Raw genomic sequence first — 15,217 nt, 5'->3', positions numbered from 1 at the left:
TGAGAGCGTGCCCGCCATCCTACCCCACCCCCCGGAGCTCAACGCCCCCTCCCTCGGCACTCCCCGCACCTCACCTCCTCAAACCCGCAAGCAAAGGATCCCGGCGGGATCAGAGGAATGGAGAGGGGCGAAGGGGCGGGCAGTCCGGCCTTCCTAGCCCACCCCCAGCTCCTGCCGAAGCTCAGCCCCGGGTGGCCCCAGGAGCCCCCGCGGGGCGAGGCACCTACCTGGGGGTCGCGGGGAGGGGGTCCTTCCGCGGGTCCAGCCGCCGCCACGGCCCTCCGGAGTCACGTCTCTCCTCCTCCTCCATCGCCACCCCCTCTGCATCAAGAAAGCGCCCCATGGCAAGCTCCTTCCACTTGGCGGGGTCGGGCGGAGGGGAGGCTCCAACGCCCCCTCCCCTCCAATGCAAAGTCTTGCAGCTGGCACCGGCCGCCTCTCCTGGGCGCCCCTCGTAGAAGATGGAGCCCCCCAGAAGCGGAGGGGAGGCAGGCAGGCAGGCGGCGGCGGCGGCTCCTCCATCCAGTCTGCCGCTGACCTGCATTGACGTCATTGCGTCATTAGGTTTCCCCTGGAAACACGGAGGAGCTAAAAATAGCAAGCCGCCGCTTCGGTCCGGGAGAGCGGCGGCGGCCGCGCGAGGAGCCCGTCCGGCCCGCGGGCCATGGCAGGAGCCCAGCAGCAGCAGCGGTAAAGGGCCCCGGGGCCCGAGAGGGGCTGGCCGTCGAAAGGCGCCCCCTCCCTCCTTTGCTCGCGCCCTGGGGGCCGGGTGGGAAGGGCCCTGGGCCTCCCCAGGTCTCTAGAATGGGGGTGGGGGGTGGCACGCGCGCCCCACTGCCTGGATCCAGGGAACTCCGACGCCAGCCCAACTCCAGCCCTTCTCCCTGGAGGACGAGACCCCACCAAAGCGCTCTTCCTCCCGACGGCGCAGGAGGGCTGGGTCCCCCCACAAGCGACACGAAGGTGCCGCCCGCTTCCTGGCGCCCAGCCCAGAGGCCTTTGCCTCCTTCCCGGCCGCTGCCTCGCCGTCGGGGATTTGCCCGGGTTAAGCGCCCAGCCCTTGGGCGAGCGCCCCGCGAAGGAGATCCGCGCTCCCCCCTTTCATCTCCTGCTCGCCCCCTTGGCACACTGTCCGGGCACCTGTGTATATGGGGCGGGAAGGGGGTTTCTTGCCCGCCTCGGAGCCCCCCCTCTCCCCACTCAGGTGTTTGCTGAGCAAAAAAAGAGGAAGAAAGATGACGAATAAGAAGTGCAGCGGCGCTAAAAATAGATGGGGCGAGCTTGGTTTAGCAGCCCGTCGGGGGAGGGCGAGGTCCCGTGAAGCCAGGAGGCGTTGCCGGGCTTTCCGAGCTGCAAGAGAGGGTACCCACGGCAAGGAGGGTGCGGACGCTGCCAAGGTGGGCTTGTTCCTGGTGTCTCTTGGATGGGGGGGGCGCAACAGAATTCGCTGGGCTCAGCATACTGAAGGTGGATTGGACCCTCTGCTGCACCGGCGGAAGATGCAAACGAGCGTGAAATTTGCATACAGTTTGTGCCATACCAAGTTTTTGCCCTTTTTTGGCTGGTGGGGGTTGTTGTTGTTTAGTCGTTTAGTGGTGTCCGCCTCTCCGTGACCCCCTGGACCAGAGCACGCCAGGCCCTCCTGTCTTCCACTGCCTCCCTCATGCTGGTAGCTTCAAGAACACTGTCCCACCATCTCGTCCTCTGTCGTCCCCTTCTCCTTGTGCCCTCCATCTTTCCCAACATCAGGGTCTTTTCCAGGGAGTCTTCTCTTCTCATGAGGTGGCCAAACTCTTGGAACCTCAGCTTCAGGATCTGTCCTTCCAGGGAGCACTCAGGGCTGATTTCCTTCAGAATGGAGAGGTTTGTTCTTCTTGCCGTCCATGGGACTCTCAAGAGTCTCCTCCAGCACCAGAATTCAAAAGCATCAATTCTTCGGCGATCAGCCTTCTTGATGGTCCAGCTCTCACTTCCATACATCACTACTGGTGGGGGTAGAGGGTCCCAAAATTAACTGGGCGTCACTCATAAATGAAAAGGTGCCTGACAGCCAAGTTGTCAAGAGAAAAGGCTCGCCCTGTAGAATTTCTGTCTGCCACATAGCCTGACGGCCATGCTCTGCTTCATTGCCAAGCAAACCAGGCAAAGAATTATAGAATTGTAGAGTTGGAATTTCAGATATCGATTCAGATACCGTGGAAGGAGGAGCAACGAGGTTTCTGCTCCTCTAGAGGAGGAGGCCCCGAACCAATGGATTCAAATGACAGGAAAGGAGATTGCGACTAAACATCAGGAAGAACTTTCTGGTGGTAGGAGCTGCTTGACAGTGGGCCAGACTCCCTGTTGGTGGTGGGCTCACCATTGCTGAACGTTTCTAGCCAGAGGTTGGACGGCTCTTTAGCTGTGATTTCTGCATTGCAGGGGGTCAGTCTGGATGACCCTTGGGGTCCCTTCCAACCCTACAATTCCATGATTAGTTTCCTCACATTAAACTCCAGTTCACTGAAGTTCAGTGCATGCTTCACAGTTGCCTGAAATGCACACGACTCATCTTAACCACAGTTTCTGTTTCCTTATCAGAAGGTTTGAGGGAAAAGGCATCACCAAACTGAGTATTTCTCCGGAAGCTGCAGGGATACCTATGGATTGTGGTTAACCTCAAATGCCAGGCGTGGAAGCACACAGGAGCTGGAAGAAGCAGAAATGTGTACACAGCCCTAGGTTGTGGTGCTTTTACACTCTGTGAGCACAACAGCAGCCCCAAAGCCGGGACATCCTGTGTGTTTCCAGGGTCCTTGTAGACACGACGGCTTGTCTTGGTAGTTTAAACTAGTTTCTTAGTTTCAGACACTTTTAAACTAGCGTACTGTTAATGCATTTCTTTTGAAAGTATGTGTTTCAATTTAGCTTAACAGCTTTTTAATGAATGTGCCCCTTTTGACGCAGTGAAATTGCTTGAGATTTTCCGTTATTGTCTTTGCCAATCATTAGGTGGTCAAATGCTGGAGTTTGTTCAGGCAGGCAAAAGTTCCTAAAAGGGATGTCAGGGTTTCAGGAGAGGGCAGGAGGCTTTCATGCAAGCTGCACACTTCGCAAGACATGTTAATTGGCTGCTTCATAACTGATGTGTTATTGCACCTGGCTGTCTTAAGTGGGGAGGGCTCCCTTAGGAGCAAAGAGTCTGTTCACCTTGAAGTCTCTCTCTCCCTCTCCCCTCCCTCCCACGGGCATAGCTAGCTGCTCGGGTGCCCGGTACAGCGCATGCACCCTGCAGCCAGGGCCGGGGCGAACGCACTACGTGGAGCCTCTCCGCAGCCTCCCCCTCAGCTATAGGGCAGGTGAGGCGGTGGGCAGATGCAAGACCCACACTGCTCAGAAAAGCAGCACAGAACTTGCAGGCTGTCCACCCACTGCCTCCCCCTCAGGCGCGCTGCAGGCCTCACAGTGTGGTGCCCAGTGCCTCCGCCTCAGCTACTGGCTTAGGAAGGGGGGGTGCGGGAGTTATTATTTTTCTTTTAAAAAAGTGTTGTGAGCCCATTTTTTTTTTAAAAAAAAACCACAGACATATTTTTGCCATATTTTTTCACCCCCCTCAGTGATGACATCTGGAGCGGCCTGCACCCCCCCTTCCTATGCCACTGCTCCCTCCCACTCCTTTATACCTTTCCCAGGAAAAACTGACAACCTCAACCACACCTGACCCCCCCCCAAGTCTTTTGCTTTGTTCCCTAGAGCTAGGTCCTCAGATTTTCTGCATTCATAGTTGTACCTGGCAGTGCCATTCGTTCAGGGCCTAAGAGCGCCTTCCTTCTCGGACTGTGGAGTCAGAGCCCAGCCACCACGGTTCATAGCCAGCCATAGACTTATCCACGCATTTGTCTAATCCTCTTTTCAAGCCATCCAGGTTGGTGGTCATCACTGCCTCTTGTGGGAGTGAGTTCCATAGGTTAACCGTGCGCTGAATGAACAAGTCGTTTCTTCTATCTGTCCTGATCTTCCAAACAAGGAAGATTCCCCCCACGTTGAGCTGATCCTCTCCTTTCCATAAAATAGCCCAAATACTGCCCACTTTGAAGGCAGGGGGCGGGTGGGGGGGGAACTAGACTGGTGACTTAAATGAGAAATAAAGGATGCCCTGCATGAAGAAGTACATTAGTACCTCAGGTTAAGAACTTAATTCATTCTGGAGGTCCGTTCTTAACCTGAAACTGTTCTTAACCTCAGGTTCCACTTTAGCTAATGGGGCCTCCTGCTTCCGCTGGAGCACAATTTCTGTTCTCATCCTGAAGCAAATTTCTTAACCCGAGGTACTATTTCTGGGTTAGTGGAGTCTGTAACCTGAAGCATCTGTAACCTGAGGTACCACCGTCCTTCCTTGAATTTGTAGGATGGGGTTGCCCAGCAGGGAGCTAAAGTTGACTGAAGGCTTTCGCAGGCTGACAAGACCCACAACGTGGCCGCCTCTGGGTTGTGAGAGGACTCTTCCCTGATTTTGCAGCCTTTGGCTTCTGCAAGGCTGAGAAGATGAAGGAGAGTCAGGGGCCTCATCCTCTTGAGTCTTAAGGGCTGCGTCCTCCAGCTGAATAGATCCTGGTGGCTCCACCCTGGAAGAAGTGGCCTGAGCCCCATCCTGACAGTCTCCCTCTGTGCACTGCAAGGTCCTAAAGTGGAGGTGGTGGGGTCACTAGCCAGTCAAATACCGTATTTTTCGCTCTATAACACGCACCCAACCATAACACGCACGTAGTTTTTAGAGGAGGAAAATCTGTAGGCATGCCACCCGTAGGCATTTCCTCCATAACATGCACAGACATTTCCCCTTACTTTCTAGGAGGAAAAAAGTGAGTGTTATGGTGCAAAAAATACGGTATATTGCTTTAGAGTCTGAGAAATGAAGGAGGAAGCATACAAAATTCCTGTTAACTGAACAAGGAAGTTAAGCAGTTCAAAACAGAACGAGGCACAAGAGTCATTGTTACAAGGAACAAGTAAGGGCATAGTCCTCCTGGATTACTGGCAGGGCAAAGAAGAAGAAGAAGAAGAGTTTGGATGGCTCATCTAGTCCATCACCCCCTTTCTCATAGTGGCCAGCCGGATGCTGAAGGAAAGGCCACAAACAGGGCCGTCTTACCCACAGGCGCTAGGGGTGAGGGGCACCTGGGTGCCAGGCTCTCAGGGGCACCAGGCTGAGAGTCCAGGGCCTGAGAGTTGAGTCCGCGGAAGAGCCCACGCATCAGTCGGAGTGCCATGGCGGGCTCTGCGTTGAGAGTTCGGGGGCAACCAAGCCAATGAGATGCTGAGGGGGCCATCCGGCTCCGCCCTCCTGCACGCCTGGGACTGGGCAACCGGGGGGACGCCAGGCGGATCTTTGCACCCCGGTGCCGCATATGCTTAAGACAGCCCTGCCCACAAGCGGGACCTGAGGGCAGTAGCATTCAGGGCAGAGGGGGAAAAGTCCTTCTTCATGCAGCACAGAGTTAAACTATGGAACTCACTGCCACAGGAGCCAGTGGTGGCCACCAACTCGGATGGCTTCAAAAGAGGATTCAACAAATTTGAGCAGGAGGAGAGGGCTATTGAGGGCTCCTAGCCAGGAGGGCTCTGCTCTGCCTTCGCAATGGTGTGGGAATGTTCTGGGATGCAGGAGAGGATATATTGTTTGATTATAGCCTTTCCAACTTGTGTTAACAAGTTCTACAATTTAGCAGAGTAACATTCCCCTCTTTTAAATTTTGCAGCGGATGCGTTTTGCTCAGGCTCACTAAAGCCTCTATAAGAACTGTTCTGGTATTTCCCCCTTATTCCCTCATAAAAGATGAGACACGACACAGTCTTCTATAAAAGTATAAAAAGAGTTTACTCACATTCTGTTCACAGTCGGATCCCAGAAGGCAGACTTAGCTTAGAAAAGTAACATACACTTGGAATCTATCTAATAAAGAGACAGTCCCTTTGTCCTCTCTTGGCTGGAAGCATCTTTGGCTAAGCAGCTGTTGCTTCTTCGATGCATGTGGTGAAAGAGAGAGAGATGGCTGCCCTGCCCTGTGCTTTTGTCGTTACCTGGACAGGTGAGGCCACGCCCACCTCTAGTCACATGCAGAGGAAGTCTGTCCCAGCACAGAAGGAAGCAGGAAGTTGACCTGCTGCCTGGACAAACATTCCTCCCCATGTGTAAACATGTTCACTCTAGGAATGTTGTACTTGACTGCTCTTGTGTTTCACATCCCACAAATGGGAGCGGCAACACTTCCGCCTACCAGTTGCTGGAAACCATGGGGGGGGGGCGACATAAAGGCTCTTGTGCTCCAGTCCTGCTTGTGGGTTTTCCACAGTCATCTGCTTGGCCATTGTGGACACAGGATGCTAGACTAGATGGGCCATTGGCCTCATCCAGCAAGTATGAGAACCAAGGTACCACTGTATCATATCAGTTTCATTATTTTTCACCTGGCAATATATCACAAATCATTATGTGTATGTGTGTTTGTGTGTGTGTGCTATGCAAAAATCACAATGTGGGAGAAACCTTGAAGCCAGCCAATGCTTCTCTTGATTCCTGCAGTCCCTGTTAGCTCTGCTGGCTCAGCTCTCTCCGGCCTCATGCCGGGGCAGTGAATCACAAGAGCAGCTGCAGGCAAAAATCGCGATGTGGGAATAACTGAAGGCAGCCAATGCCTCGACAGAGCTCCATCCTTATTTAAGACATTGTGATCTATGAGTACATCGCAATGTTCTGTTGTTGTTGTTTAGTCGTGTCCGCCTCTTTGTGACCCCCTGGACCAGAGCACGCCAGGCCCTCCTGTCTTCCACTGCCTCCCTCATGTTGGTAGCTTCGAGAACACTGTCCCACCATCTCATCCTCTGTTGTCCCCTTCTCCTTGTGCCCTCCATCTTTCCCAACATCAGGGTCTTTTCCAGGGAGTCTTCTCTTCTCATGAGGTGGCCAAAGTCTTGGAGCCTCAGCTTCAGGATCTGTCCTTCCAGTAAGCACTCGATTTTTTTAAAAAAAAGTATAAAACCACCATTAAAATGACTGGCTCCTCAAAGAAAATGCTAAGCAGCTGCAGAGGCCTGTCAGCCTGAATCTTATATAGAACTTGCACCATTTCTTCTGATAACGTTCTTACGATTCCTATAAATATGCAATTAATATTGTTTTGCAAGGTGGAGTGTTGATGGAACTGATAACGTCTCAGGCACCTCATTCCTTATTGCAGGAGAAGACTTTGAACATTCCTCATTACGTGCCACCAAAAGTGTGCAAGCCCCCCACCCCCCGTCTCTCTGGCTAGAGCTGCTTCGTCAGGCTGGGGCTCTTCGCAAGGAGGACCCCCCTCAACCATTGTTGCTCCTTTTCTAATTTGGTTCATTAGGGATTCTATAGATTTTATCAACCCGCCTGAAGGCATAAAACAGATTGATGAAGATTATATTCTAGTTAATTTGGATGTTAATGCTCTCTCCACAAGCGTCCCCCACAGAACCAGGCATTCCTCGTTGCTGAGGACAATTTAAATAAGAGACCCAATTTACCCTGTGTTGGCTTTGATGGAAATTGTGTTAAGTAAAAAGGACTTCTCCTTTCATACAAAGTAAGTTCTGTTGGGAAATTTACGGGAGAACTCCGTGGCCCCCAAAAATGGCCAATTGGTTTAAGACACTGTGGGTTGGCGGGGGGGGGGGGAGGTCAGTCTGGATGATGCCCCGAGTCCCTCCCAGTTCTTGGGGTCCTGTACCCAGCGAGGTTATAATCTAAAAGAGGATTCTGTAGCTGAACTAGACAGAGAAGTTTCTTTGCAAGACAACAGCCATGGTTACTCAAGTATCTTCATCGCCATCCCGAAAGAATGAGCTCAGCTGCAAAAGCTACAACTAAGTGAGGGGGCCTTTCCTGCACCCCCTCTCCCAGCTGTAGGTAGGAGAACAATCGCCAGAGAGTTGTGTGTGAGATGAGCTGGAAGCCAACTGGAATCTTCCAACATGACCAGGTACTGTAAGGGTTAGGCACTGCACATACAGGGAGATTGGTGGAATACTTGATTTAAGTAAGCATTCTCAAGGATTCTGGTTGGACAAAGAGATGGTAAGGTGCTAGGCTGGCAGAAGGTGGGTTGCCTAGAGAATAAAAAGCCAATATGATATTTTTTTTCCCCTATATGGGGTGTGTGCTCTTGCTGGAAATGCTCTCACAGACTCTTTTGGACTCTGTCCAGTGATGCATTACTGAATAAAAAGTCTAATTGGGAATCTGGTTTGAGCCTCCATACTGAACCCTCAAATCCCCCTCCCCACAGGTAAGAGGCTGCCCAGGTAGCTAAAGCTGCGTCACCACCACAGAGAAGGCCCTGCAGTGATATTTCCCCCTGCAAAGGGAGCAAGACTCGGAGCAGGATGAGAGAAGATTCCCTGGGGACAAACTGGCCAGGAGAACTCAGAAGCAGATGTTCAGCAGGACCTGCCACACGTAGCTGTCAAAAGATGGGCTTAGGGACCAACGAGCCGCCGAAGTCTCCAGACGTGCCCCTGAGTCCCTTGGAATGTCATAATTATTTTTGCTTCCTTATTGTAATAGGGAAGTTGTCCTGGCTTGTACAAATTGGTCTGCAGCCCAATGCACATTATGGACTATCAGGGAAAAGCAAGGACGGGGAATTTATTGTCCTTGAAGGCAGGAGAGCTGCAGCCAGGTAAATGTGCATTAACTGAGCTGCTGGAGCCTTAATTTTGATTCAGCTGGAAGGAGAAGGCGGTGGGGGGAGAGAGCGAAAGAGCACCGTGACTTAAGCATCTGCAAATGATCTGTGTCAGATAGGCTAATAGGGAAAGCCAAGGGTATTTGAAATGAATTGCAAAGCCTGCCTTGCTAAAACTGCAAAAGGTCTGGAGGTGATTGTCTAGCCAGCCTGTCTTTAGGAAGAAACCCAGCCTCTGAAACACCTACGTGCCCTGCAGGACAAGGAGGCTCCCCACTCTCCCTGGGGGGCATGGCCAGGTGCTATTATGATTCCATTACAGAGGGCTGAACTGGATGACCCTTGGGGACCCCTCCAGCTTCTGTAATTGATGGGTGACATTTCTATCACACGTTTCCCCCAAGGAGCTCAAGGTGATGTGTCTCCCCCTCCCTCCTCCCCCTTGCATCCTCACAACAACCAGGGGAGGGGGGTGACACCACCTCTGCCTTTATTTTCTTGTCTCCATCATAGAATTGCAGAGTTGAAAGGGCTCCTCTCCGAGTTTGGCGGCGACGGCAGCGGCACAGGCAGGGAAAATAGGAACATTCTGGGATCAAATCAGAAGCTGGGATGGCTTTCATACTTCCAGGACTGTCCCTGGAAAATAGGGACACTAGGAGGGTATGTAGCCACAGCCGCTCCCTTAACAGCTGTTGATGACAATACACACATCATGGCATTGGTAAGTCAATTAGCACATGCAGTATGATTTAGAAAGGAATCCCTCTATCCCAGTTCAAGCCAAAAGTGACTGAATTGAAACTCTTTACTCTTTTGTTGTTGTTGTTGTTTAGTCCTTTAGTCGTGTCCGACTCTTCATGACCCCCTGGACCAGAGCACGCCAGGCACTCCTGTCTTCCACTGCCTCCCACAGTTTGGTCAGACTCATGCTGGTAGCTTCGAGAACACTGTCCCACCATCTCGTCCAACAATGAAACACTTGGGCACAGTGACAAGGGGGTCTTCCTGTGAGAAGGAAGCAGCCCCTCCACAGCATCTATATTTGAGAGCAAGAGCTGTTTGACAGGGGTACGGACTCTCTCGGAAAACAGTAATTGTTGTTGTTTAGTCATTTCCAACTCTTCGTGACCCCCTGGACCAGAGCACGCCAGGCCCTCCTGTCTTCCACTGCCTCCCGCAGTTTGGTCAAACTCATGCTGGTAGCTTCGAGAACACTGTCCAACCATCTCATCCTCTGTCGTCCCCTTCTCCTTGTGCCCTCCATCTTTCCCAGCATCAGGGTCTTTTCCAGGGAGTCTTCTCTTCTCGTGAGGTGGCCAAAGTCTTGGAGCCTCAGCTTCAGGATCTGTCCTTCCAGTGAGCAGTCAGGGCTGATTTCCTTCAGAATGGAGAGGTTTGATCTTCTTGCAGTCCATGGGACTCTCAAGAGTCTCCTCCAGCACCAGAATTCAAAAGCATCCATTCTCTGGCGATCAGCCTTCTTGATGGTCCAGCTCTCACTTCCATACATCTTTACTCTTTACGCCTTGCAATTCAGGAGTTTGCTGTCACCCTTTGAGGGTTATTTGTTGAAAAGCGGCTACTTCATGCCCAGCTCAACAGTCCTCGTGGATTGATTTCTGTGATGCTTTGGGGAGAGAGAGAGTCTCTGAGCATGTGCCAAGTGCCTCCGTACCTCTGAGCCCCCCAGTCTTGCAGGGTGCTGGGATCCAGAGCAATCCTTATTCTTTTCCCTCTCCTTGAAAGCGTCTGAGGCTGGGCTCTGGCGCAAAGGGGAACAAGTCCTGCTAACAACTCCCGGCCTGGCTGCGTCTCTCGGGGGCAGTGGCTCGCCGCAGGCCCTCTCAGAGCCTCGTAATGAAGCCGCCTGTCACTGCTGCTCCCGCCGTTGGATAATGACAGAGTAAGCCCAGGATCTGCAGCAGCAGCAGCCGGAGAGAAGAGGTGAGCTCAGCGCTGCTGACTAAGCCAGGGGAGCAGAGGTCAGCCAGTAATTACTTTGGGGTCTATTATCTGCAATTTCTGTAATCTGCACCAGCAAGCAGTACACTGGCAATAAAGGAGAAGGTGGCCGGCTTCTCCCTCCTGCCTCCGGCAAAGAAGGCTGCAGAACCTGAGACTTCTCAGTTTGGAGGCGGCAAGATGGGGATCTGTAGAATGATCCACGCCCAGGAGAAAGTGGATGGAAAACAGTCTGGACTTCCTCTCTTAGTGCAAGAACTCATGGTTCAACTTAGTTTTTATGTGTTTGTCTCACAAAGTCCTACCGTTTTGTGGGTTATATGGCGGCATGCATGGGACATGTCAGAACATTACAACATGTGTGCACATCCTCAGTGGCCCGGAGTGCCTTCCATCAGCTTTGGCTGGTGGCCCAGCAATGCCCAGGGACAGCCTAACTACTGTTGTCTAGGCTCTGGTAACTTCAAGGTTAGACTACTGCAATGCATTATATGTAGGGCTGCCTCTGAAGACAGTTTGGAAACTTCAGCTGGTGCAGAATTCAGCAGCCAGGTTGCACACCGGAGCAAGACAGTTTGAGCATCTTACACCAATCCTGGTCCAACTGCACTGGCTACCGATTAGTTTCCGGGCCCAATTCAACGTGCTGGTTTTGACCTATGAAGCCTTAAATGCCTCAGGACCGCAATACCTCAAGGACCGCCTCTTTCCATATGAACCCACCCAGACCCTAATACCATCTCCTGAGGCCCCCCTTCGTGTGTCTCCTCCTCGAGAAGTCCAGAGGTGGCAACACGAGAACGGGGCCTTCTCTGCAGTGGCTCCCTGTCCGTGGAATGCTCTCCACAGGGAAGTTTGCCTGGCGCCTTCATTATACACCTTTATGCGCCAGGCAAAAACATCCCTTTCTAACCAGGTTGATTTGACTGACATCCTATGTCCTTTTAAAATGTGGCTCTTTTTTGGGGCGGTGTTATTGGGTTGTTGTTTTTATTTTGATTAGATAGATATATGCCAGTATATAAATTCAATAAAATGAAGTGTGTGCATGGTGTCAACATGGCGTGTGCATGCCGACATCACTTGCACGTGGTACTGGCCCCTTCAGTTGTGGGCCCTCTGCTGAACTGACAAACATGAGGAAGGAAGGATAATGTCTAATAAATATATCCTCTCCTAGCATCAGTTCACATCCCAACAAATAAATTTCATTTAGGGTTCCCTTGGGAGACTCTTCCAAGCCCACCGTTCTATGATTCTGTGACCTTGGAAGGTGCTGGGAAAGGTCTTCCTTGCAGGTTCGTTGTTGTTGTTTAGTCATTTAGTCGTGTCCGCCTCTTCGTGACCCCCTGGACCAGAGCATGCCAGGCCCTCCTGTCTTCCACTGCCTCCCGCAGTTTGGTCAAACTCATGCTGGTAGCTTCGAGAACACTGTCCAACCATCTCATCCTCTGTCGTCCCCCTCTCCTTGTGCCCTCCATCTTTCCCAACATTGGTCTTTTCCAGGGAGTCTTCTCTTCTCATGGGGTAGCCAAAGTATCGGAGCCTCAGCTTCAGGATCTGTCCTTCCAGTGAGCACTCAGGGCTGATTTCCTTCAGAATGGAGAGGTTGGATCTTCTTGCAGTCCATGGGACTCTCAAGAGTCTCCTCCAGCACCATAATTCAAAAGCATCCATTCTTCGGCGATTGGCCTTCTTTATGGTCCAGCTCTCACTTCCATACACCACTACCTGGGAAAACCATAGCTTTAACTATACAGACCTTTGTTGGCAAGGTGATGTCTCTGCTTTTTAAGATGCTTTCTAGGTTTGTCATTGATCTTCTCCCAAGAAGCAGGCATCTTTTAATTTCGTGACTGCTGTCACCATCTGCAGTGATCATGGAGCCCAAGAAAGTAAAATCTCTCACTGCCTCCATTTCTTCCCCTTCTATTTGCCAGGAGGTGATGGGACCAGTGGCCATGATCTTCGTTGTTTTGATGTTGAGCTTCAGACCATATTTTGCCTTCTCCTCTTTCACCCTCATTCAAAGGTTCTTTAATTCCTCCTCACTTTCTTAAGCAGGTTCTCAAGCAGAGGTTGAAGGACCACCTGCCAGTGATGCTTTAGCTGTGATTCCTGCATTGCAGGGGGCTGGACTAGATGGCCCTCAGGGGTCCCTTCCAGCTCCACAATTCTTTGACTGGAGGGCCTCTTTCCGGAGATTCACCAAGGCCTCCCTTCGCAGGAGGCTGAGCGATCACTGCAGCGGCGATCACTTTCAAGCATGCAGCTTTGCGTAAATTGCAAATCGGGTGTGGATTGAAGTGGCTTTTCAAATATTGTTCCGCTAATTTGTAAGCCGGGGAGGGGGGGCTGCTGTGCATCTGTGGGGGTCTGCATATCAAAAGGAGCCTCTCCCTTCGAAGCGGAGCCTGCCGTCTGTTCCTTCTGAATGTGTCAGCTGTCGCTTAAACTGCACGGTCTCCTTCGGAGCAGGTGGGACCCTCCTTGATTTGGAGCTCGGATGGAGACGCCGCGTGCAAGATCCGGGGAGCCGCGAGGAAGCTGCGCGGCGACTTTCTTCTCCGCGAGACCCTAATTTCTGCAGCTGTTAAGTGGAAGGAAATGTTAATTGCCGCCATTGTGCATTGTTCGCCTTTCATCTCCGCGTGCTTGTTGTGTGCAAACAGGCTAAATATAGCTCTAATTGTTCTGTCAATTAATTGCTTCATCTGAGAGGCACCTGCGCCGACTCTCGCCGGGCTCCGTCTGCTCTCTGGAAATTCCTCGGGAGGGACTCCCTCTGTCAGCTTGCCTGGGCTAGGCAAGGCTGCGAAGGGGGGGGGGGGCGCAGCGAGGCTGGCATGGAGCCCCAATGTGCGGGGAGGGGGGTTTGTGGGCTCCCCGAAGGCTGTTGAGGCGCAGGACTAACCCAACTGTCTTTCAGGGCTCCTCCAGACTGGGGACAGGGGTGTCGTTCCCGGTACCCCAAGGGTGTATTCTGCAAAGAATCGATGACCTAGGGATGGTGCAATATAAAATAAAAAATCCTTCCAGTAGCACCTTAGAGACCAACTAAGTTTGCTCTTGGTATGAGCTTTCATGTGTATGCACACTTCTTCAGATACACTGAAACAGAAGACACCAGACCCTTATACAGTGGTACCTCGGGTTACATTCGCTTCAGGTTACATACGCTTCAGGTTGCAGACTCCCGCTAACCCAGAAATAGTACCTCGGGTTAAGAACTTTGCTTCAGGATGAGAACAGAAATCGTGCTCTGGTGGCAGCGGGAGGCCCCATTAGCTAAAGTGGTGCTTCAGGTTAAGAACAGTTTCGGGTTAAGAACGGACCTCCGGAACAAATTAGGTTCTTAACCCAAGGTACCACTGTATATAGTGAGAGGGTGGGGAGGGGTATTCCTCAGAAGGGTGGTGGGAATGGATGGTTGGCTGATAGCTTTTAGCCATCTCACCCCTCGCTTTTTCCTGTAAGACCAATTGCAGTCGTTAACAGTCATCGACAGGTTTAGCACACCTATCAGCCAGCCACCCATTCCCACCCCCCTTCTGAGTAATACCCCACCTTCTCACTATATATAAGGGTCTGGTGACTTCTCTTTCAGTGTATCTGAAGAAGCGTGCATGCACACGAAAGCTCATGCCAAGAACAAACCAAGAACAAAAAAGGAATTTTTTTATTTTGTTTCGACTACGGCAGACCAACACGGCTACCTACCTGTAACTAGGGATGGTACGTTAGCAATGGGTTCACACTTGACCCTTGGCACATAATGGAATCATAATAACCCCAGAAGACCCTGCCGGATCAGGCCCAGTGGTCCATCTAGTCCAGCGGTGGCCAAGCAAAATGACTGGTATTATGGGAAACCAGGAAGCAGGATTTGAGCACAAGGGCCCTGCAGAAGCTGGTATTCCAAAGCTTTGCTGCCTTGAGCAACTGAGGCAGAGCAGAGCCATTGTGGCTCTTAGATAGCCATATCCCTCCTGCGGGAAGGAGTTCCACAGGTTAATTCTGTGCTGTGTGAAGAAGGACTTTCTTTTATTCTTCCAAAATTTGGCTTCATTGGATGCCTGCGAATTCTGGTGTGATGTGAGAGGGAGGAAAACCTTTCTCCAGCCGCTCTCTCTGCGCCAGGCATAATTCTATTCACTTCCATCGTGTCGCCTTTTCCTCACCTTTTCTCTAAACTAAAAAGTCCCCCAATGTTGCAGAGGTTCTTCACAGGGGAGTCTCTCCATAGACTTAGAGATTTGGAAGGTGTCATTTTAGTCCAACAGCTTGCAATGCTTCCGCTTTATTAGTTGCCCTGAGATGCTTCCTCAAAATCACGGCATCCTTGCCATCTGGAGGGGTGTAACAAAAGTGGCACAAGCCCCCCTCCCTCCAGAACATTTGTGCAAGAGCTGGCGTGAGAGCCGCTCATTGGTGCAAGAGCTTGAACGGCTCTTGCCATCTCCTTTGTTGGATGTTTTTAAATGGAGGTCAAACGGATGCTTTAGCTGCAATTCCTGCACTGCAGGGAGCTGGACTAGGTGGCGATTTAGGGTCCCTGT

General features: G+C 51.8%; 1 long non-coding RNA gene across 1 annotated transcript; it reads left to right on the top strand.

The window, feature by feature from the left end:
• The first annotated feature begins 603 nt into the window (after positions 1-603).
• Positions 604-13,359, top strand: LOC310687061. Its single transcript, XR_014516169.1, has 3 exons — positions 604-690; positions 8,295-8,687; positions 13,137-13,359. It is a non-coding gene; the product is annotated as an uncharacterized lncRNA (long non-coding RNA).
• Positions 13,360-15,217: the final 1,858 nt, after the last annotated feature.

Source organism: Podarcis liolepis, assembly GCF_965112155.1.
Source record: "Podarcis liolepis genome assembly, chromosome: 10".
Classification (NCBI taxonomy): Eukaryota; Metazoa; Chordata; class Lepidosauria; order Squamata; family Lacertidae; genus Podarcis; species Podarcis liolepis.
This window is presented reverse-complemented; position numbering and strand designations above follow the sequence as displayed.